At 42.3% G+C, this 24,300-nt stretch overlaps 1 protein-coding gene across 7 annotated transcripts in view; it reads right to left on the reverse strand.

The window, feature by feature from the left end:
- BDNF (brain derived neurotrophic factor) overlaps window positions 1-24,300 on the reverse strand; it is a 59,952-nt gene that overhangs the window by 12,781 nt on the left and 22,871 nt on the right. The window contains exon 1 of one of the 7 annotated variants that reach the window (XM_007461680.1): window positions 23,844-24,112. The exons of the other annotated variants lie outside the window; for them this stretch is intronic. The gene's annotated coding sequence lies outside the window, so the exon portion shown is untranslated. Of the gene's footprint in view, window positions 1-23,843; window positions 24,113-24,300 lie in introns of those variants that run through there. 7 annotated transcript variants of the gene reach the window in all.

Genomic DNA, 24,300 nt, shown 5'->3' on the forward strand with positions numbered 1-24,300 from the left:
TAAGTAACCTCCTTGGTTCAACTTGTTTTATTGGGACATTTATTATGCGGCAAAATAGTTCTGCTTTTGAAATGTTAAGTAAAATCTGGGTTCCCTTTATGTCAACTGGCTTTTCCACTGTTGTGTTCATACCATAAAGTGCAGGATATCTATAAACGTGACAGGCTGAATGAGAATTTATAGAGTACTACTGATCTAAATCTGGACTTCCACTCAATCACTAAATTTTATCTCAATGCTACAAGGCAAGTACAAGCATAACTGGCCTCCCTGATCATTAGAACCCTAACATCACTCACTTGATCAGAATGATACTGGAAATGATGTGATCAGTTAGAGCAGCTAGTAGATTTCCAGGCACATTAATATTACTTTCAGCCGGATGTCTCTGATCCTCCTGAGTTCTTTCTGTTGTGAAATGGTGAAACAGAGGCAGAAAGAACTGACTCACCCACTTAATGGAGATTTCTTATTTCTACGCTTGTCCTAAAACTAACAGATTGAGCTACCTCCTACCAAGTACTATGAAATTAAAACAGAAAACAAAAAGCTCACAAAATAAAACAACAATGGGGAAATTCCCTGGTGGTCCAGCGGTTAGGACTCCACGCTTTCACTGCTGAGGACCTGGATTCGATCCCTGGTCGGGGAACTAAGATCCTGCAAGCCCCACAGCACGGCCAAAAGAAACAAAAACAAAAACAAAACAAAACAAACAAAAAACAACAACAACAGCAAACAACCAAACCCTAAAGTATATTAGCGTACGTATCAAGCATCAAAATCCCCTCTCCAACCCAAATCTGTCTCTATTTCAGTAAGGTACCCAGCAGCAACCCGATTTCTCAGTTGAGTTCCAACATCTGGGATCATTTGCTTCAAGCCTGGAGCACCCAAAATGGTTTTAAAAAAATGTTAGATTTCCAAAGAAAAGTAAAAACTTTGAGTTGGAACAACATTATCAGGGAGTCGATGGGGTAGGGTAATTTCATAAACAGAACTGCTAGAGACTGGTCCACTCTTTAGGCTTTTTACAAAGGACTAAAAAAGATGGCTAGTTACCAAACCCCAAGAAGTCACCAAGTTCACCAGTACAAATGCAAGTGACTCACACTGGGAACCCTGATATTGTGGCTGTTACATCATTGGCAAATGGGTGGGTGAGATGAGGCTGAGATGCCACAAAACCCTATTTTCCCAAGCAGTATCCACCTTGAGCCCCACCCAGTACAGATGTCAACAAAGCTAAGGGACTGCCTCTCCAAATCACAAACAAGGTGCACCTACTGACAGGGGCTGTTGTGAAAGCACAGTAGAACATGGTCTTCCAAGTTCCTGGATCCAGGAAGGAGCATGCTCTGTCTAAAAAAAAAAATGCAAGGGTGATACAACTGCATTCTTTGTCCCTAAGGGGAGAACATGCACTAATTCAAACCAGAGGATAAAGAAAATCCACCTTTAAGAAGTCTGCCACAATTTGGAGACTGGGAATATGCCAGAACAATTACAATCGGAAAAAAAAAAAGGCAAAGGAAGAAAGTTAAGACCCGTCTGTCCTATTTCAGTCTCTTTTTTTCAGAACCGGCAACGTCAAATCGACAGGTTGCTTTCAGAGTGCTGCTGGACACTCTTCAGTTCCTGCCAGGAGGTGCCGTGGGGATTCTGACAGCTGTGAGCCAACACCCACCAGACACCGTCCCCACACAAACACACTCTTAATGGACCCCAGAGCTGTGGGAGAGGCATGCCTTTCTCAGTGTTTCCACAGATGGTGCTCCTGAAAATTTCCATAGCCAATGTATGCCTGTGGTTAATTAGTTATCTGAGCAATTTCCATAAAGAAAGAATATCTGTACATAATTAGACCCATCTTAGGTCCAAACTGGAAGACTTCAATGTCATTAAGTCAGAAGGGGTCAAAAGAGAATGGGATGGATAACTCTCACCTGATGAAGAGACCTCTGTCTAGATTAGACCCTATCCTCGGAAGTAACACAGAACTTTAATTTTTAAAAAAGCAAGAGAGGTGAAAACAGGTGGGGGGAGAACCTGAACGGAGGATAAGTTGCCTCTAGAATCAAAAGAACAACATTCCTTTAAAAGCTACTACCAAGAAATACTAGGGGAAAGATAAAATTAGCAAGAGAAGGCTAGCAGCTCTGTTGCTCACCTTTATGAGACCATTTTCAGGAATTGGTTTGTTAAATTCCACTGAAGCACAAATGCACACACCACAGCCCTTCTTCTGGGATGCACAGTCATACCATACAGAAGCGTGTGGGTAGAGGCCAAACGTGTGTGGACACGCAACCCTTTCTGTAGTAACGCAGCGTTCTGTGCGTTCTCTAGGATTAACCTCCACACACGGAGAAAACTGGTGGTTCCACACATCGAGTTGTCCTTCAGGTTATTTTTGCATCCAACTCTATAATTTCTTTTAATTGCTTATTGTAAAACACAGGAAAGTGCTCATTATCTGTAGCTTAATGCAGGAGCAAAACTAATTGCGTTCCCCCGCCCACTGCCCTACCCCAGCCCCCAACTCTTCTGTGTGTCACCGTTCATCTGAACAGCACAAGGAAGCCGGTTTCTGGGCCCTGTACATAATGAGCCAGGTGGACCCTATTCCAGAAACTGGCTGTGCTCCAGAGCTACTATAACATACAAGGAAAATATTAACATCTCAGATGACAAAAGATCCATATGGCTGGTCAGAAAATATCCACATCATAGAGTTTACCTATATGGAAACATTCAATTCTGTGGTTTCGTGAGTATCAGGACTGTGAGAACGTTTGTTTGTCTCCAACCCTTTTCACTCAACATTGATTCCTACAGAAGTCATGCAAACTCTAACATCAATACATTTAATCTAAACAAGGGGATGAGGGCTGTGTTTCTACATAGTACCATAAATAAATACAGTATTGGTAGTGGTGTATATGAGGGGGGGAGTTTGGAAGATGCTCTAGGGAGCTGGTTAAATAAGTAATATCAAACTTCTCTTCATATTAAAAAGTGATTTAAAATAACAGCTAACATTTACTAGCTATGAGGTAAATAATCTAATTATTGACAGCTTACAGTTGAGAAAACTGAGGCTCAGAGAGATTTTGTAAACTGCCTAAGACCATATGCCTGGCATGTGGTGGAAATGGAAATTAGAACCTGGGCTAGCTTGCATGCTTCTTTCCATATGGGGTCAGATGTGAATGTGGTGTCATATTTTGAGGGAGGTCTATTCCACCAACTTCTTATTTATTTAAGCAAAGCCGCATGTGATCATTCCTGATAAGCAGTTTGTTTACACGCTAATTCCACAGAGGTTGAACATAATCTTAATGTTTCTTCTTCACTACCCTCTTCCCAATATTGAATTATTCCCTCAAGGTACCAATCATACATGCATACTTAATAAGGCAGAGTGTCAAAACTTTGCAGGAAGGTAATTTGTTTGAAATGGCAGGACATTTTCCCCTGAGAAGATTTCTTCAGGCACTGGAACAAAACCACATGCTTTTCAGACCAGGAACTACAACTGCCAAATATATATGTCAACTCCACTTGGGTAAGAATACAGTAAGTCCCCTACATATGAACCTTCAAGTTGCGAACTTTCAAAGATGCAAACGTGCATTCACATGTCCAATCACACAAGTTAGTTGATGTGTCTGGCGTACATTGTCATGTGCATGCACCCTCTACAAGTGGTTGTGCTTTTGTGTACTTTACAGGACTGTTGCTGTGCGACACGAGGCACTTACTAATGAAGACCTGATGGAATTGGAGGCCCAGAGGAAGGACGAAGAGAGACAAGAGGAAGAAGTAACTGAAGAACCGAAGAGATTCACGATGCAGGAAATGACAAGGGGATTTTCTTTATCTGAGGAGGCACTGTAAGTTTTTGAGGCACAGGACCCGAACGTAGAACAGTACACAAAGGTTGCAGCAACCATTCAGAATGCAATCCAGTGCTACCGTGTCGTCTATGATGAGAAAAAAAGAGCTACTACCCAGACATCACTGGATCGTTTTTTCAAGAGGGTAGATGGAATTGAATCCAGCGAGGAACCAGAACCTGTGCCATCAACGTCAGGTGTGAGTGAAATTGCAGCTTGCCCTCCGTCTCCTATTGCTGAGGATCCCTCAGCGCTAGCATCTCCCACCTCCTCTCCCTCCTCCAGTCAGTAACTCTCTTCTTGCCTGTTCACTCGATGCCAGCCCCTGTATGCCAGCTGTTGTACTGTACTACTGTACTTTTCAAGGTACTGTGCTGTAAGACTAGAAAAGTTTTCTTTATTTTTTGTGTTTGTTTTCTATGTATTATTTGTGTAAAAAGTATTAAAACCTATTACAGTACAGTACTAGATAGCCGGTTGTGTTAGTTGGGTACCTAGGCTAACTTTGTTAGACTTAACAAACAAATTGGACTTATGAATGCACTCTCAGAACTCTTCAGTACGTAGGGGACTTACTGTAATTTCAATCAAGACCCAAGTGCCCATGTGTCTTAAAAAAAAAAAAAAAAACTTCTGACATAAAAACCTTTCTTTTCAGTATCTCAACCTAATCCCCTCCAAGTCTGGAGCCTGGTAGCCTAGGTTACCCCACTTCTGACCCATGAGGTTTGTCCTGTTACTCAAGAAAAGAGCTGAGGGGCTGAGATGGGAGTGAAAAGTATGGCAAGACAGCGTCAAATATATTCCTGGGGAGCAGTTCAGACACCTAGTTAGGACCAAAGACAGGAGAACAGGTGGCCCAGCATGGACAGAGCAGCAGACTCAGACTGTGTAAATAGAAGCCATTAAGTCAAAAAAGCCAAAGGAACAAGGGTGATAGAGCTCAGATCTCACGCATGTTCTCTGCCACCAAACTGATACCCAGAGGCCCTCCGTGTGAACGACTAAGGCAAAATGGACCCCACAGCTACACAGAGTTGATGCAGAACATATCCCTGGGATGACATCCTGAATGTGTGTGGTGGGTTAGATGATAGCATAAAAGAACACCACGCTTCTGGTCTTAGTCAGCCCTCGGCAGAGAGCAGCCTTCAAGAAGCAACTGCGAGGAGCCTGAGAACAAAACTGGAAATGCCTGTTGTGAAGCCTTGACAGGTATTAACAAAAGAAAATGTGTATCTGCATTTGTCAGTGGTGTGTCAGCTAGCTTCTGGCAGTCCACCCTTACGCCCAGGAATAATTTTGTGTTTCTTGTGTAGGGCAGATACAGTCATCAATTAACTCCCCAAGTGCGACTAGTCCACATAGGAGAGAGGAGTGGCTTTCCCCCCTTTTTTTTTTTTTTGCAGTACGCGGGCCTCTCACTGTTGTGGCCTCTCCTGTGTGGAGCACAGGCTCTGGACGCGAAGGCTCAGCAGCCATGGCTCACGGGCCTAACCGCTCCTTGGCATGTGGGATCTTCCCGGACTGGGGCACGAACCCGTGTCCCCTGCATCGGCCAGTGGACTCTCAACCACTGTGCCACCAGGGAAGCCCGGGCTTTCCTCTTTTAAGTGGCCCCTTCAAAAATTCTATGAAAGAGATGTTCGTTTGGATTGAATGACCATTCTGCCAGGCTCATTTAGCACACTTCTCTGTGCAGTGGAATTAAAGTGAGTTTTTTCTGAATGGAGCACACTATCCTCAGAGAAGAATAAGACGGAGAATCAATCTTACCAGTGGGAATGGCAGAGTCGTGCAAGGATGATGTGTAATATATGGTCTTCAACATGTGGAGATGTTATTTAGGCTATAAATCTTATGTTCTCACAGGATGCCCTATTTGTAACATGCAGGAAACTACCCGACAACTTTAATGGGGAAGTCTAGCAATATTGCAACATTGTATCCCATAGTTTTACTTTACCTTATAAAGCACTAATTATTTAATTACAAATCTTGGGGTAAGTGCAAAATTATTTCTCAAAAGAGCACCCCCTTGGGTATGAAAGCTCCAAATGTAGCAAGACTTCCTCCGTGAGTTGGGATCTCTCTCTCTCTGAACTCAGTCCCTAGAAATAAGGTTAGCAGCTGGGAAACAAGCACTGAAAGCCTGGTACACAGGGTGCTGCAGTGGAACAATTTCCTTTTCTATTCCAGTAAACACTGTTGTGCTCTTTAGACCCAGTATTGCTAGCTGGGTGAATAATGAATGCATGCTCAACTTTCCACTGCAGGAAATTCTGCAAGTGGCAACGTGGGTCCATTCCATGTGTGTCACTAGAGCTGGCGTAAGCCCATGCCATGGTGAGGCATTATTTCCATTGGAACTGATGCCTGCACCAGCTCTCGGAACTGGGCAGTATTCCCACTGCAAACCAGGGGACACGGAAGAGACTGAGACCTCACTTAGAAGGTCGTCTCCCGTTTCTCATCTTTCAGACTCACATGCACTCTGTTGGTGAGGCTGTAGTGAAACAGGCATTCTCATTTACTGATGGTGGGTGTACAAACAGTTCAAGACCTTTTTGCAGGACAATAAGGCAATACCTATCAAAATTTTAAATGAATTTTCCCGCTAATCCAGCAATTCCGCTTCTGAGAATAAATGTACAGTAATAGGTAGGTGCATACGTACAAAATGATGCATACAAAGGTTATTAATTGCAACAAGGCATAGAATAGCAAAAATACTAGGAGTCCCATTTCTAGCTAAAGGAAAGTATATAAACTATAGTGCATACTTACAATGAATTTGTGCAACTGTAAACAAGTTAGCTCCCATATACTGAAATGGAAAGCTCTCTGAAATATATTGGTAAGTAATAAAAGCAAGATACAAATCAGCAGATGTATACATATACATACTATCTTTTGTTTTAAAACTGGGGGAATATAATAATATTCATATTTACCTGTATTTTCACAAAACACACTGTATTCACATGAGACGAATACAAACGACCACCCACAGATGGTAATGTGTCGGGTGGGGATACAGGTGGGGCAGGAATTCTCAATGTAGCCTTTTTAAAAATATATATCTTTGTTGGAGTATAATTGCTTTACAATGGTGTGTTAGTTTCTGCTGTACAACAAAGTGAATCAGCTCTATGTATACATGTATCCCCATATCTCCTCCCTCTTAAGCCTCCTTCCCACCCTCCCTATCCCACCCCTCTAGGTGGTCACAAAGCATAAAGCTGATCTCCCTGTGCTATGCGGCTGCTTCCCACTAGCTATCTATTTTACATTTGGTAGTGTATATATGTCAATGCTACTCTCTCACTTTGTCCCAGCTTTCCCTTCCCCCTCTGTGTCCTCAGGTCTGTTCTCTATGTCTGCATCTTTATTCCTGCCCTGCCACTAGGTTCATCAGTACCGTTTTTTTTTTGATTCCATATATGTGCATTAGCATATGGTATTAGTTTTTCTCCTTCTGACTTAACTTCACTCTGTATGACATACCCTAGGTCTATCCACACCTCATTACAAATAACTCAATTTTGTTCCTTTTTATGGCTGAGTAATATTCCATTTTATATATGTGCCACACCTTCTTTACCTATTCATCTGTCGATGGACATTTAGGTTGCTTCCATGTCCTGGCTATTATAAATAGTGCTGCAATGAACACTGTGGTACATGTCTCTTTTTGAATTATGGTTTTCTCAGGGTATATGCCTTGTAGTGGGATTTCTGGGTCATATGGCAGTTCTATTTTTAGTTTTTTAAGGAACCTCCATACTGTTCTCCATAGTGCCTGTATCAATTTACATTCCCACCAACAGTGCAGGAGGGTCCCCATTTCTCCACAACCTCTCCAGCATTTATTGTTTGTAGATTTTTTGATGATGGCCATTCTGACCGGTGTGAGGTGATACCTAATTGTGGTTCTGATTTGCATTTCTCTAATGATTAGTGGTGTTGAGCTCAACGTAGACTTTCTAATACTATTTTGATTTTTGAATCATGTAAATAAATTATCAAAAACTTAAATTTAAAAAAACCAATTAAAAAATGTTTAACCTAGTGGCTTTGCTTTTGGCACCAAAGAATCTCCCACACTGCTCTGATGCAACAGACACTCATGAGATTTAACCAGTTCTAGGTCCTGGTGGTGACTCAAACCAAAAGTCTTTGGGGGAACCATCTCAATTTCTGGGACATTTCTCTGGAAACCAATCTAATGTGGGACCCTTGGATATAAAGGACTGTCTCTGGGGCTGGGGACTGAAGACCTGAGTTCTGGTCCGCCTTTCCCACCTGCTATTAAGTTGACCCTATAAAATGGCTGAGAACTGGCCATTTTTTTTTACCAACAAATTGGGTAAATTCATGGGTGAACCTTCATGGGTGAGCCAATTCAAGGACTCTGCTGCCTCAGCTCTGTGACAGAAGGAGGATTAGAGTTCTCATCCTGCCTGTCACAGCATCATGCCAAGGGTCATCAACACATAGAAAAGGGCTCTATAAACTCTAAAGGGCAACCCTATAAACAACCTTTGTAAAGCACAACACCAAGCTGAGGGGTGACCATGGCCAAACACAGAAGGAGAACGAGACCCATTCCCAAAAGTCTCTGAGACACTTAGATGGTGGAGAGGGAAGAAAACTTCCAAAAGATGGAATCTAAATGTAAACAGAACACAGGAGCAGGCTGACAAAGAAAGACTTTGAAGATTAAGACATGTGGTTAAATGACTCCATATGTGGTCATCTGCAATTGAATATACTGCAAATTCTAGAAGACTTAACAGAGAAATTAGGGAAACATATATGGAGCAAACTTAAAGGGTACAGACCTGAATACAGATGCAAGATCAATGTCAAATGAATGATCCAAAAGGATGGCCCTTATCCTTGCGAGCAGTGTAGTTGTTGGAGCCATGTGCCTGTCATATATAGGTAGGCCTCCAACCTTCCTCCAAAATAAAATGCAAACTTCAAACACTTTTGAAAATGCTCCCTAGGAGACCACCTTTTACCCCAAATTTAGAAATGGTAAGAAAAACACACTCTAAAAAGGCAAAAAAGAAAAAAACCTTCTCAAAAAAAAAAAAAAAAAGAAGAAAGAAAGAAGAAAACCTTCTCTTCTCCATATTTATGGTCATCTGGAAAGCAGATCTCCCTTTAAACGGATGGTCAAAGCTGGACCACAATGTTAAACTCATCATGAAAACCCAAAGGTTGCTTCTCTCACCTTCTTGAAGTGAAACGTTCCATTCCAAGAGGTAGGAAGTAACCACAGGAGGAAGTTCACTGTTGGTGCCCTAACTTGGTACTGCTATCTAGACACCTGGTCTGGAAACCAGAAGTCTCTTTGGAACTCAGAAGAAAGCGAAGAACTCCTTTCTTTTTTTTTGCGGTACGCGGGCCTCTCCCGTTGTGGAGCACAGGCTCCGGACGCGCAGGCTCAGCGGCCATGGCTCACGGGCCCAGGCGCTCCGCGGCACGTGGGATCTTCTCGGACCAGGGCATGAACCCGTGTCCCCTGCATCGGCAGGCGGACTCTCAACCACTGCGCCACCAGGGAAGCCCAAGAACTCCTTTCTACTTTGGTTAAGGAAGGTCCTTGTGCAAGGTGCCTGGTTCCAATTGGGTCTAAGTGGTCTAAAGCGTACAGTGCATTGAGACCACCGCTTAATGACTTTGATGGACCTTGCTAAGAATTTCCCAGGCCACTTTGGGTCAAATGCGACGTCCTCTCACTTTCAGCTTCATGTTTCAGCTGACCACGCTTCCTTACAGAAATTTCCCTATAGGAGGCTTACTATCCTGTATTATTTCCAGTCAGAGTCTCCTCTTGCACAAGAGGCTTAAACTAACTCTGATTAAGAATCAGAATGTGCTCTGTTTTAGTTGAGGATTCATTTACTCATTCAGCACAGGTTATTAAGAACTTACCAAGTTTAGATGTGCTTTGCTGTAAGAAAATCATTTTCAAGGAAGCTTCATGTAAAGCAGGAATAATTAACCTGGTAACTCTTAATAGATTCTTCAAGTGGCTGAATCCTGAGTTTAAATCCTCACTGATTTTCAAATACAACAAGAAAATCAATTATGGAGGTGGGCACACTCCCAGCTAAGTGTCAATAGCTTTCAAGGGAGGTGTTTCAATGTCACTCCAAATGGTCAATATCACATGGTTAATCATTTAGTTAGAGATTCACAAGATCAAAAACAATTCTTAAAAAAATGTTTACAGGAACACAGGGACAATGAGTTAACACCTCCTAGGTGTATGTCAGTGTCAAGGATACAAGCTCATGTTTCATAAGCAGAGCTCTGGTCACTTGATTGAAGTTGAAGGTCATAACCCGCTAAGTTTCTGTCATTTCCTCATGTGAAGAAAAGTAAGTTGTAGCCCATGTTTATTCCACGAGGAAAAAAAAAACCCACAAATGTTTTTAAAGCTACATTTTGGCCTCTTCTCTCACCAGAGCTACAAAGGTTGCCCATCTTTCCATGGCTGGGTTATCTGTGAAGGCCTTGTTTGGATATCAACTTGTCAAGCTTATTGCTTAGAATGACTATGACTTAGTGTTCTCCTAAAATTGACTTTTTAACTTTTTGTTCACTTAATAGACATACTCTGAGCACAGATACTGGGGACACCAAAATGAATGAGAGAATCCCTGCCTTTGGAACTTCACTGTTAAAGGGGGCAGGGGATGCAGAACAGTTTAGACACGTGAGCAAACGATTACAGTTCAATGTAGAACACGCTGTAAGCATCCTAAGCAGGATACTCTAGAATGTTTTTCTCGACTAAGACATCACACCCACAGCTCCTAGCAGAGAACCTGATACAGAGAAGACACCCAATAATGTTTTAATAGTTGTGCAATTATTGCTTATATGATTAACTATTAAATTGTAAGATAGAGACCATGGATGACCCAGGAATCCAGATAGAACAGGTTTCTCTTGGGCAGGAGTCTTTCTAGAGGAAGTCAAATTCGAGCTGGGTCTTAAAGAGTGAGTAGGACTCAGATGGATGAAAGGAATAGAAAGTCAATGAGTAAACAAATTAGCCTCCAAAGATTACAACAAGAGTTCTGGTCTTGTCACCGTTGGTACAAAGTGAAGCAGATTTAGGCACGGAGCATGCTGATACAGTTTTTAATTGTCTTGATAATAAGTCATAAAAGGTACTCTTTTAGGGCTGGAAAGTGCCAGTAATAACAACAGTGGCTGAAATTCATTAAGCATTTACTATGCCAAGCACTGTTCTGAGGACTTTCCATGTATTAACACACTTGATCCCTACCACGACCCTGTTAGGAGGTTGAGGCACAGAGATTGGAAGCAGTTTGTACAAGGGCCTAGACCTCGTAAGTAAGTGGTGGCCTTGGAATCCAATTCGACGCTTGGGCCCGGGAATGTTGTCCCAGGCCTTCTGCTCTCACATGGAAGTCTGCAGTTACGCAGTATCTTTCAAGTCAGAAGAATATCTTCAAGAGGCCTCCCACCTCAAAGCTTCTGAATTTCTGATTATTTACAAGACTGCAAACCCCTTCTAACCACGCTCAACTCCAAGTATTTGGACGATGAAGTAAATGATGTCTTTTTAAATTTATTTGGTTTCTAGTTCAGCAATTCTTAAACCTCCTGCACATCTGAACCACCTGTGGAAGTTTCTAAACATAACATATGGCCAGGCTCTGGCCCAAACCCACGAATCTCAGGGATTAGGACCTGATAGCTGTATTTTTTTTTTAAGTTTCGAAGGTAATTCTGATGATCACCGTCTTTAAGAACCACTGCTCCATGGTATGCTTTCCAACAGTTCACTTACAGGACCCTCAGCTTTAAGCAAAATTATAACTAAGAAGCTCAAGGAACAAGACATATCCTTTTTCTCTTTTTGAAAGAGTTTTTTGTTTTCTTTAAAAAAAAAAGGAAACTAAATTTAAAAACTCCTTAGAGAAAACATTTCTTATCTTCCCATCATCATCTTCTTCCTTGGCACACAGAAGGTTGCCAATCTCTTCTCTAGAGAGTGGACACTAGGCCAGGGTGACGACACTGGTCTCCATCTGTGCCAGGCACCCACATTAAAGCATGAAGGGTGAAATACGGTTTCTAACCTGAATTCTGCAGTTCACGGTTGTAGACAACCAGCATGATGGTCAGAGGGCTGGATTAGGAGAAGTCATGGAGCTGTAATCCTTGCTCTGGTTCTACAGCTGTACATCTTGGATCAAGTTATTTAACTACTCTGAGCTTCAGTTTCCTCAACTGTTATATAGGAATAATATCTGCCCAATGTTTTTCAAAGGGTTATTTATAGGATCAAGTGGAATGAGACATGTGGATGCATTTTCTTAATGTATGGAGCACTATACCTTTGGACAAGGTTATTACCGAGGTGTGCAATCTTACCTACATATGAAAATAAAATCATGTAGGAACGTTGTTGATGACAAACCAACTGATTTTTGGTCCCAGTACCAATGTCTACTGGGGCACTGCACTAGGGCAAGTCGTCAAAACCTCTGATACTGGGGCTTCCCTGGTGGCACAGTGGTTAAGAATACACCTGCCAATGCAGGGGACATGGGTTCAAGCCCTGGCCTGGGAAGATCCCACATGCCGCGGATCAACTAAGCCCATGCGCCACAACTACTGAGGCTGCACTCAAGAGCCCGCGAGCCACAACTACTGAAGCCTGCATGCCTAGAGCCCGTGCTCCGCAACAAGAGAAGCCACCGCAATGAGAAGCCCACGCACCGCAATGAAGGGTAGCTCCCGATCACTGCAGCTACAGAAAGCCCGTGCACAGCAGTGACGACCCAACACAGCCAAAAATAAAAACAAACAAATAATTAAATTTATATATATATATATATATATATATATATAAAAATCTCCGATACTGCTTGGAACAGTGATGGCGAGGGTTCCCCTAAATTCTTAGATGAGATTAACTCTGAAGAACAATCAGATGCTCTGGAATAACAGACACTTCAAAGTTTTAAGAAAATCATTGCCAGGGATGTGAAAACCAGAAAAAATATACTGGTATTTTAGGAAGAACATTTTAAAATAAATTTTATTAACGGTGATAAATTTCAATGATTAGTAAAATCTTTAAGGTAAGGTCACCTTACGTTGCTTCTCAGCCGTTATATGTCTATGATTATTTCTAACAATTATGCAGTGGGGAAAATGTCACTTACCCGTATCCATGTTACCAAGTTACCACCCGTGAATAATTTAAACAAGCGGATGAACACAACTCTCACTGCGAGAGAATGGCCACAGGAATGGGCAGGGGGACAGTGATTTTCATGAAGAAGGAAGGAAGATTTAAGACTCTGGGATTTCCACTTATTGATTTTTCTCTAGAACAACAGTTTTCCAACTGGGTTTTGCAGACAACAGTGTCGAGAGGCTTCTTGCAAGGGGCTAAATCGAGGTCAAGGAGACAGGACACTGATGTTCCCACCTGCAGTTCAACTAACTCAGCCCTGCTTATTTTCGTTTTACACACTGGGATTTTAAGTTAAGACTGTATTACGGGGGGGAAAAAAAAGTGCTACAATGTACTTATTTACATTTATACCACTAATTTGGAGGTTAGAGGACCTGTGTCTAACCCTCTGATTTTGTCTCAAAGAACAAAGAATGAATGGAATAGTCCTGGCACTATTTATTTATGGCTTATTCTTTTTTTATTTATGGATTTACGGTTTATTCTGATTGCCCTGCTCAGGGGTGAAGGAGAAGGTTAGAAACGTGGCTATAGGTTTGGTATTAGAAGGAAAATGGGATCTATTACCACTTCCTGATCCTGTGATTTTTTTTTTTTTTTTGAGATTCGCAAGAGAATATGTGAAAATTTGCTTCCTTGTTCAGTATATCAAGAAGCTAAACATTTCTGAGTTGATGGTACCAAACTGTGCTCTAGTTCCATTGACATATTTACATGATCCACAAACACTACATATGTATTCTTATTTATTCCATGTATTTGAGCAAAAACACCTCCTGACTTCACAGTGAAAGGAGACCAACCCAATGGATTGAAAAGTGGTTTTAGGAAACTCTTAAAAAAATTACCATTTAAGCATGTTATTGACTAACGTTTAAAGGCAATACAGTATTTACTACACTGATTTTTCCTTCTTTTTCTTACTCAGCATAATCATGAAACCAGCTTCTAGTAAATGGAAGCATTTTCACATTTTTAGTTTCTTTAGGGACGAAACACACAGGGTTTATAAACACTGCAAAATAAAAGACACATTCCTGAATACTAAAAGGCCCAAACACGTCCTTGTAAGTACGGGAAAAATCCATCATAACATCAGTGGAAATGAACAGCATCTTTAGTCCAGAAGTTCTCCTTCTACTGTGGCTTCTACCAGCATCATTACAAGAGTTCCTCTTGAGGGCTTCCCTGGTGGCGCAGTGGTTAAGAATCCACCTGCCAATGCGGGGGACATGGGTTCAAGCCCTGGTCCGGGAAGATCCCACATGACGCAGAGCAACTAAGCCGGTGCGCCACAACTACTGAGCCTGCACTCTAGAGCGTGCAAGCCACAACTACTGAAGCCCGCACACCTAGAGCCCATGCTCTGCAACAAGAGAAGCCACCGCAATGAGAAGCCCACACACCGCAGCAAAGAGTAGCCCCCACTAGCCACAACTAGAGAAAGCCCACGTGCAGCAACGAAGACACAACACAGCCCCAAAATAAATAAATAAATAAATAGATAAAAGAGTTCCTCTTGAAATATCCTCAAATAATAGCAAAATGTTTAAGACACTAACAAGCATTTTTGTTGCCTTAATTTGAACATGAAATGATACCCGACTGTTATATATATAAAAAAAGATTAATCTCTTAAAAGTGACATAAATTCTTCCAAAATATTACAATCCATAACTGAAAATACAGAATGGGCAGGAAGTTCTGAAATGACTCAGAGAATTTGTTCAATAGATTTTTAAAATACTCTTTTGAAGTGAGTATATGAAGAGGTAATGGAAGACTTACCTGGCAGAATCAATGGAGTTCCTTATCAAGGGGCACCTGAAGATGGATGGATCCATCTAGCCCAGTGCCTGGCACCCACTGGGCACTCAATTAACACTTGATGAATTAATAAATAAAAGAATCATTCCCTGCGTGTAATACTTTTACTTTTTTTAAAGAAAAGCTTTGAAACAGGAGAAAACATACATGTAGCAACATGAACTATATATAAAATATGCGATGCTCTAAGGAGGATGTAAACAGTAAACTGCTTGCTTTGATGACTGACAATATGAATATTTGAAAGCAGTATTAGAGACCATGAAGAATAAATATTCATGAGTACTAGGAGTGAGCCATGCAACCTAGGGTCTAAACTTGCATTTCAATGACATCTCCATGTTTGTTAATCTCCAACTGATCTACAGAAGAGCAAAATAAGTTACAAAAAAGAAAGTTAACTCCATCCACGTTGAAGCCTGAAGGGGTTGGGGGAGGGGTCCACTGCTTTGACAGTTTACATTTAAAAAAAGAAACTCTTTGGAAAGCTGAGGATTCTGCAGTTCCCAGAAGGGGAAGGTGAATGCTGATGGTTTTTTTTCAGTTCAGTTGCTGAACTCTCTAAAAAATCTAATGTCAAAAGCTAATTTCTTAAGCAATTTGGACATCTGAATCTGATCAGGACTCTTTTTTTAAACATTCCATTCTGTCTGCTCCAAAGGAAAAATAATTACTTTTGTAAGCATGAAAAAAGTAAAAGCCCAGCACTTTGCAAAGAAATGGGAAGGATTTCTGATGCTCAATTCATGATACAGCCCCTATCTCAGGTAGAGGATCCAAAGACAGAAATATATGATCGTCATTAGGATTGTATATGAACTCAAAATAAGGAGCATACTTATGATATGATCAATATATCTGAAAAACTTAGGAGTACAAAGGTACTTCAGAATATACCTAACTCTGACCTCCCACGTTAATAGCTGTCCTTTCTGAATGGGTTTCAGCCTCTGCTTAAACATCCATAACAGGAAACTGATCATATTCCAAAGAAGCTTCTTTTTTTCTTTGTTAGATCATAATTCCCTCAACACAGTGCTTTGTATGCAGTGAGCCTGCAAACTGCTTAATTAAATGGAACTGAAAGTTCTTCTAGATACTACGTACAGTACCTAAATTATATCACTGGTCCTAGACCTGCTGTCTGGGGCAACATAAAAAAAAAAAAACCTCTCCCTCCTCCATGTGCCAGTTCTTTACACTCGTGAAGACTGTCCTCTAAATTAGAACGTCAAAAACATGTCACACATGCTGCCACTCTATCCCCCAGCCGTGGCGGGCAGAAACAGTCAGAACATTCTTTCTCATTGAGCCTGGACAGCTCCAGAATTCTTCTTAACCCAGCCTTCCAGGTACCTACCATCATGTGATTTAGACTACCTAAGGGAGAAAGAATACATTCACCATTCCAGCCTAAGTTTTCTTGTCCCCAAGCCACCCATTCCAAGTTCCCTCAGCCATTCCTCACTTGCCAATGGTTTCCAACTTCCTAAGCATCATGATCACAATGATCTCAATATACACCAATTTGTCAATGCTGTACCTAAAGCAACCTATTTCAGTTCCTTAAACTGAATATATTCCATACATAGTCTACTTTAGAAATGCGGGGAAATTATTAGTTTCTCCATTTGCGTGTTAGGCTTCTACCAGTACAGACCAAAACTGCAATAGCTTCGTCCAAAGCCCCCCACCGCACACCAACACACACACACACCACTGGCTCCCACTGAACCTGCAGTTATTTAAAAACATCTGCGTTTCCTTTGTACAGTCTAAGTCAGCCCCCAAAACCTTGTCTCATCTCCACATTCTCTCTATTTATAAGGTTGACTTTTAACCTAACCACAGTATTTTACATTTAAGTAAATGTAAATGATCCAGGTTCTATCATCCAACAGAATGTCTGCTGACTTTATGTTTCAGAATGATAAGCCCATCATCTGTGACTTCAGATACATTATCAACCAGTGTGTGAATGCTGGATGTGCTTTCCCCATGTTGCGTAAGAGACAACACCTTCACCAGTCTGGTCTAGGAATGTGGCCTGGGACTCCACCAAGCATCTCTGCCCGCAGCATGAAGCAAATTTCTCGGCCTTCAGATTCTGCATGATGTAAAAGAAATTTATCTGTGTTTAAAAACACTCCCCATGATTCAAGAAACAGATGAACATGTGAAAAGATAGAAAAACTTGTTTCGATTTGAGCACGGGTTCCGCTTTCAAAAGCAGAAAGCAAGTATCAGAAAAGGCAGCAAATGCTGATAGTAACAGCTGCAAACCAAGAGCGATTAGACTAAATCCCATGTGGCAAAAATGTTATTCATGGAGTTTCCTTCTATCTCTCTCTCTCCCTCTCCCACCGCACCCCCATCTCTCTATATATACGCATAAGCTATAGATACATTGCTTTTTTTTTTTAGTAATTTCTTTCCTGAAAAGTAAAGTTTTCTGCACCTGATTGCTTCTATGCATGACACAGACAATATAATGACTTTCTTTGGTTAACTGCTTACCAGAAATTGGAACAAACTTAACATATACCATTTTCCATTCCCTGAAGCAAAATGACTGGTATCGTCCACCAGTACCCCAAAACTGAAAACATTTAAACGAAAATCCACCAGTAGTTTTTTTTTTTTTTGCGGTACGCGGGCCTCTCACTATTATGGCCTCTCCCGTTGCGGAGCACAGGCTCCGGACGCGCAGGCTCAGCGGCCATGGCTCACCGGCCCAGCCGCTCCGTGGCATATGGGATCTTCCCGGACCGGGGCACGAACCTGCGTCCCCTGCATCGGCAGGCAGACTCTCAACCACTGCGCCACCAGGGAAGGAAGCCCCCTCCAGTAGCTTTATAGTTGCTGTCTAAATCAGCTTTAACATTTCATATGTTGCCACCAGGAAGCCCCCTCCAGTAGCTTTATAGTTGCTGTCTAAATCAGCTTTAACATTTCATATGTTCCAAACATGACAACTTTACGAGTGAGCCAAATTGTACATAAGAAGTTTTAGAATTAAGCCAACTAAAGGACAGTTATAATACATACTAGAAAAAAATATATATTATAACATTTATTTCTTCCAATTTCTGCGTCTCTGCCAGCAAAACAAATACACATTTTTCTATAATTATAGAGTTTCTTCATTGCCCACATTGCTAGTCAGAATCTGAGGCAACTATTAGTCAATCCATTTGTTCATTCAACAATATTTGCCTAAGTGCCTCTTCTGCTACCAGGATCACTTTGGATACTATTGTGGAAGCATGCAAAAATGAATGAAATGCAGATTTTGTCATCAAAGAATTTTAAGCTAATTTGTAATTATTGGCTCCTGGCTCCATTACCGGTTTTGGTGCTGGCTCAGAGGTACATCTTTATTTATTCTAAGGTTGAGGCAACTCTTAAAATTGCCTTCTCCTTGTCCTTTCCCCGCCCCTTACTTTTTTGGTGTTTAAAGTCTTGCCACACACATGACCCTTTATTTTACTCTTAATTCTTCTCAAATCATTAAAGTTAAAATGAGATCACAGATCAAAGACATTCTTAAGGTTTCTCTACTCTATTTATTTGGTTATTATATCTCAGAAAGGGCAATGAATTGCCTGTAGCAAGTAAATAAAATCAGAACCTTTGTACTCAATGCTTCAGCATATATCCTTGAAAATAATAAATGTTAAAAAGGAGGCCAGCCCTTATTCCCGGCAGGTTATTCTACATTTGGCTAATATTAAAATGTTAAAGGGACTTAGTGTAGGTATTGAGGTATGGGTATGGATCTGCCTGTTTTAAAATCTCATCTACAATCCCAAGTGCATCCTAAGCCATCCCCTTCCTGCCCGCCCCCCCCCCACCCGCACATACACTCACCAAATCCGAATAGGGTGGCAAGGCAATCCTAGTAACTGTAGCCTTAGAAAATGGCTCATATGGCAAATGAGCTGTTTGGCTGGTAAAGCTGGTGATTTTGTTCTCTAGGTGGCGCTATTACTTCAACTTTTGATAAGTTGCTTAAATTCCTTGAAACTGTCCGTTTATCTTCTTTCCATTTCCATCACATGAATCTTAATTTTATACATACTAGTTGTAATTAAATGAAAGATTGCCTTCTAGTTTGATTTTAATAAGCCACTTGAAGTTAAGTGATTTTTCTACCATATGATTTTACACATTTCCTAGTTATGCTGTCTTAGATTTAAAGAATCTTCCTTTGCCTGCCTCATCCCTTTAAAATGCAGGGGCATGTCAAAAACACAGAGGGTCATCTTAAAGCTTCAGTCAGACCAAAGGAACCAAGATGAAAGCACGTTTAAGAGCTACTAGGTTCTGTGAGCTTTCAAAATCAAGACATTACTACCGTGACAACCAATGAAAAGTTCTTTCAAGTGAACCTCTGGGGAAAACTGCATAACATTCGTTATTCTCTGGGCTCTTTGGAAATAAACTTTTATTTTATTATGGCTGTCACTGAAGCTTGTGAATTGACTTTGCTTCCCCCCAGTCACTCTTCTGTTCTACACCCAGTCCCCAATTTATCTAATGGAACCATGCTCAAACTTTAGGCAACGTACAGATGAGATATATCAAGGCAATGAGTCACTTCTTAGCATCCAGTATTATTGGGTCAGATTTGTTTCACCAAGAGTATAAGTGTCCCAGAGTTTGTACTTGAATTTGAGTACTTTCATTTAAATACTTCTTATTCATGTTTTTCTTACAGTTCACTTAGAAAACATGCCCATTTGCCACTCCCTCACCCCAAAAAAGGTTTTCCAAAGTCCATATATTAGTGAGCTCCATTGTTTCGTGTCTATCATCAATAATGATTCCATATATTTAATAAATGGGTCCATGACTTTTCTAAGACTTTAGTATAAGTATTCTGGAAAGTCAGAGATGTATTTAAAGCATAAAATGATTTAGGATTAAGTAATTCTATGCCTTAAGTGGAAGTTTAAGGAGACTTTGAGGACACTTGTCTAAGCTTAAAAATACCAATGCCTTCCTCTGTTTCCTAGGGTTAAACCCCACATACAAATGACATACGGATTTCATGTGCCAACATCAATTATTGTCTGACATTACTCCATCCTAAACAGAGTAAATGGATGCAGAGTGTAACCAAGAAGTTCACTCATTCACTTTCTGAATGCCCATCTGGCCATGTTATTCATCCTAACAAAGAAAATTTATCACAATGCAACTTAACGTTCAAATGACTTCTTCCTCCATTGAACAACAGCCAGCTGTTTTAAACCTAGAATTCCCCGGAATTCTCTCCTCCTTTCCTCTATTAAAATGCAATTCACAGCTTGAGATTACAGAGCCTGCCAGTGGCTGAAAGCCTGCACTAGATGGTTGAGAGTCCTTCAATTAAGCAGCAATTTTGCAATTAGTGGAAACTGAGTGCTCCATAACAACTGTTTGACAACAAGTTGAGACAAGTTAGCAATTACCCTATTGAAGGGATATATTCACATGCTTTGGGCTAGGCTAGGCTAGCCCCCTCACACAAACAAATCTTCACAGGGAGATGAAAGTTGAAAATTATGTTTCAACCATTAAAATAAATTCAGTATTATGGACATCTGAAATAGCAGCGCTTCTCATTTTAAAAGGTATTCGGAGTTGAGCTTTCGTATATTCAATACTTCTCCATGCTGTTTTCATTCAAGCAGTCTAAAATCGTTCTTCTGTCTACTCTGGGACTAACCTCCAAAACCTAAAATGTTAATCAGCTACTAGCATATGACCTTTCCATTGTGTACATCTTCAATATTCTTGAAGCTCAGTAGAAGATTAAGTCTATGGTTGAGACTCAAAGCTGCTGGCTGCTACATTCCACAAATTCACTACCTGCATGTAGGGGCTGTGGATGGATGTGTGTGACCCAAGTTGGGTGGTGGCGGAGGTGTTGGATACTTACGGAAGATTCTGAAGACAAATGTACAAAAACATAAACAAGCTCTTTGCTGTACTATCAGGTGGGTGTGCGCAGCTTGCTGTGTGTGTTTAAGTTACAAACCAGAGCTATTTATGTTGCAAAGAAATGAGATTATCAATCATATGCCTTTTGACTATTGAAAAGCTGGGACTCTTAACCATTCCAGGAAGAAGAGAATAACTTACATTCTAATGGTGCCCCTGTTAAACAGGAAACTCAAGGACTTTGAGCCAGGATTTTAGAAATTTGCATTATTTACAGGACTTCCCTCTATCCTGGTGAATCAAAATGAACCAGCAATATTCCAGCACCTTCCCACCCCTCTGTGGCCATTTTGAGATTCAGGCAATTAACTCACATAGTATAAATGAATCATTCGAGGAGATCATTGAATTTGAGGCAAATGATCACTTTCTTGGTTCCTTCTGTTTGCAAGTAAAAGTTACACTTATTGAAAAGACATCCTAAAACAGAGTTCCAAAGTGCTTTATTTTCTGGCTATTCAAATGTTGACCTGCTATAAATCTCAAAAGACCTTAAATATCATCTTAAAATAAACAAGATTTCCAGTTACTAAATCAGCTCTGAATAGGCAATGAAAGGCTCCAAAGGTATGTGAAAAATTACTCTGTTATTTTCCTTAAAAAAAAAAGTGATGTCTAAGTGTGTCTGCAATGTTCTAATGCTTCAAAACATGTGCGTAAGTCTTGTTTATCTGGAAATCATTTCTTTCTGCTTATATCATTCATAAATAGAAAACGTTCTGTAATGACTTAAAATAGCTCTACATACACAGTGCCTCTCCTGTCATAATACTTAATACCGGTCTATATTTACCAACATTTATCACATTTTGCAAAATAAAGTGGAAGAAAAAAAAAAGACAACGACTTTATGGCCCTGGAATTCCAGTAAGGGTAACCAATGTGTTTTAAATTCCAGTAAAGGTATGGTTACATTTCAACAAGTGTCTCTTTCCGTTCTCTTACCTCTGCTGCAAGTCCAGCAGTAAACTTACAAAAGAAGAATCTTAAGCAAGGTATTTGCAAAATCAAGGAACAGGAGTTAGAGGCTGTTTTAAAGGGGTGTGGTTCCCAGGGGCAAAACCTTGTGATCTATTACCTATAATAATAATAATCTGAAGTGCTACATGCCATAATCTCAGAAACCTTCAACCTAAAAAATAATGTAAACATCGAGGGGTCCCATGTTTAGATGAATTAAATCTGTAACTATACCTCAATAAATTAAAATGCAAAAAATATCAGTATATACAAATATACTTTTAAGCCTCTGACTTTATAACGAACATATAAAAAATAGGTTTGGGGGGGATAAAATTAGAGGAGAAGGGGTATTTTCCCAAAAGTCAAGCCAATTTGAAGGTCTCATTTAATAACATTATATCCTATTAAAAATCAATATGCAGTCTTATATGCAGTGAAAAATCAACGTTCCCAATTACATATGGCTTTGCTTTAAAAGATAGCTGTACTAGAATTAATAAACACTCAGAAATATGCTTTTCTTTGCTTCTGGCCAAGAACATTCCTGCATTCTTGTCAGAAAACGTTCGCTGTTTACTGCTGACGTAGAGAAGTAAGCGTTAAGATCCCCGAAGGACACTAAAATGAGATCCAGGAATCCCTAACACACCACTAACCGTAGCCTGTCAAAGCTCCCCCAGCTCAAGGAAAACTTTTTGCATTGGAGCCAAAGAGGCGCAACGAGTCGAAATTCATCCGAGTCGGGAGTCAGAAGAGTCATTCAACAAGTCCCTCCTACCAGCTACTGAAGGGATTCCGCAAAGCCGTCTCTTACCACTTCCCCACCCCCAGCAGCTGCTCGGGGCAGCTTGGCCGGCAGAGGGCACCCTCTACCTTCCCTAGCGCCTTTCTCCCCACCCCACCCCCCACCTCCTTCGGGCCCCTCCAACCGAGTCCCTCCACCCTGCTCCACACAAACACAGCATCCTCCAACAGTAACTCTAGCTCACCCCAGCAGCCCCAAGGCTTTTCTTTCCTAGGGGTGCCACCGGTCTGCAATTCCCCTTCTCTGCCCGTCGAGCAAAAAGCCTCCAACCCTCAGCTACTTCTTTCCAGGCACGGCTCACTCACCCATTTCCTCTTCCCGGCTCTGCATCCCCAGAGACCTACACGAGTCACAACCTGTCCCCCCCCAATACACACACACATCCCACCCAACCCCCGAAAGTCAAAACTTTTTACTTTCCTGGAAGGTGCCTCAAGGGAGGGGCACGGGATGGAGAGAGGTGTGGGCACAACTAGCCCCGGCGTCCCGCAGCCCCTTTCACGTCCGAGCTGCAGCAGTGTCTCAAGTTTCCCGAGATAAACTGGTACTGGACCTGGATCAGTCCGCTTTGATCTCAACTCTTGGGGAGCAGGTGACAGTGTGCAGCCCGGCTGGAGGCCCGGACGGGGATGCGGGCTGAGGGACCAAGGGGCCCCCCGAAATATGCGCGGGGACCTCCCAACCCATGGGAAAGATTCCCATCTCAGCCCCAAGCCCGTCACCTCAGTCGGGGCCCCCGACAGCTGGCGCCCTAAATCGCTCTCACGGACTCTCCTCTGCTGGGGAAGGGTTTCGGGGGACACCGGGGCGCCGTCTTCTCCCATCGCGCAGCTCTGCGTCTCCTCTTGGCTTTCTCTCCCCCACTTCGGGGCTTCCTGGCGTCCCTCTCCCTTGGGGGTCCTGGCTGCCCCTCTGGATCGTGGGGCGGGAGGAGAAAGCTCCGAAGGAGCAACTCAAAGTCCCCCCTTCTCGGAACTCGTGCAAGGGAGGCAAGGAGGAGTTCTGGCCTCTTCCCATAACTTCAGGACCCCTCGCCCCCAGCCAACTTTCGCCGGAGGACCGGCGACTCCCGCGCCAAGACCCACGCCCGATGCTCGCCTACCTCGGGGTTCACACAAAGCTCACGGGTCCCCGGCGGCGGAGTCACATCGTTGGCCCGCTCCTGGCCCCTGCGCCCAGTCCCGGTCCCCGTCGCGGAGCCGCTCGCCGCCGGCCCCACAGCAGCGGGTGGCAGCTGCAGTTCAAGCGTCTCATCAAAGCTTCTCAAGGAGGAGGTGGGGGGCGCGCCGGGCCGGTTCCTCGGCCCCGCCCCGGAGCCCGCGGCGCGACGGGGTGCGCGGGACGGTGAGCGGGCGGGTGCGCCCCGGCGCGGCGGCGACGGGGACCCAGGGCTCCAGCCTGCGCCTCGAGCTCGGGTCAGACATTATTTAGCTCTTCGGTTGAGCTTCGATTGGTCAAACGGCGCCGCCCCCCGCCCCCCCCCACCCCCACCCCACGGCCCCAGCCGCTCCGCGGCATGTGGGATCTTCCCGGACCAGGGCATGAACCCGTGTCCCCTA

This window comes from Lipotes vexillifer, unplaced genomic scaffold (genome assembly GCF_000442215.2).
Source record: "Lipotes vexillifer unplaced genomic scaffold, Lipotes_vexillifer_v1.1 scaffold5, whole genome shotgun sequence".
Lineage (NCBI taxonomy): Eukaryota > Metazoa > Chordata > Mammalia > Artiodactyla > Lipotidae > Lipotes > Lipotes vexillifer.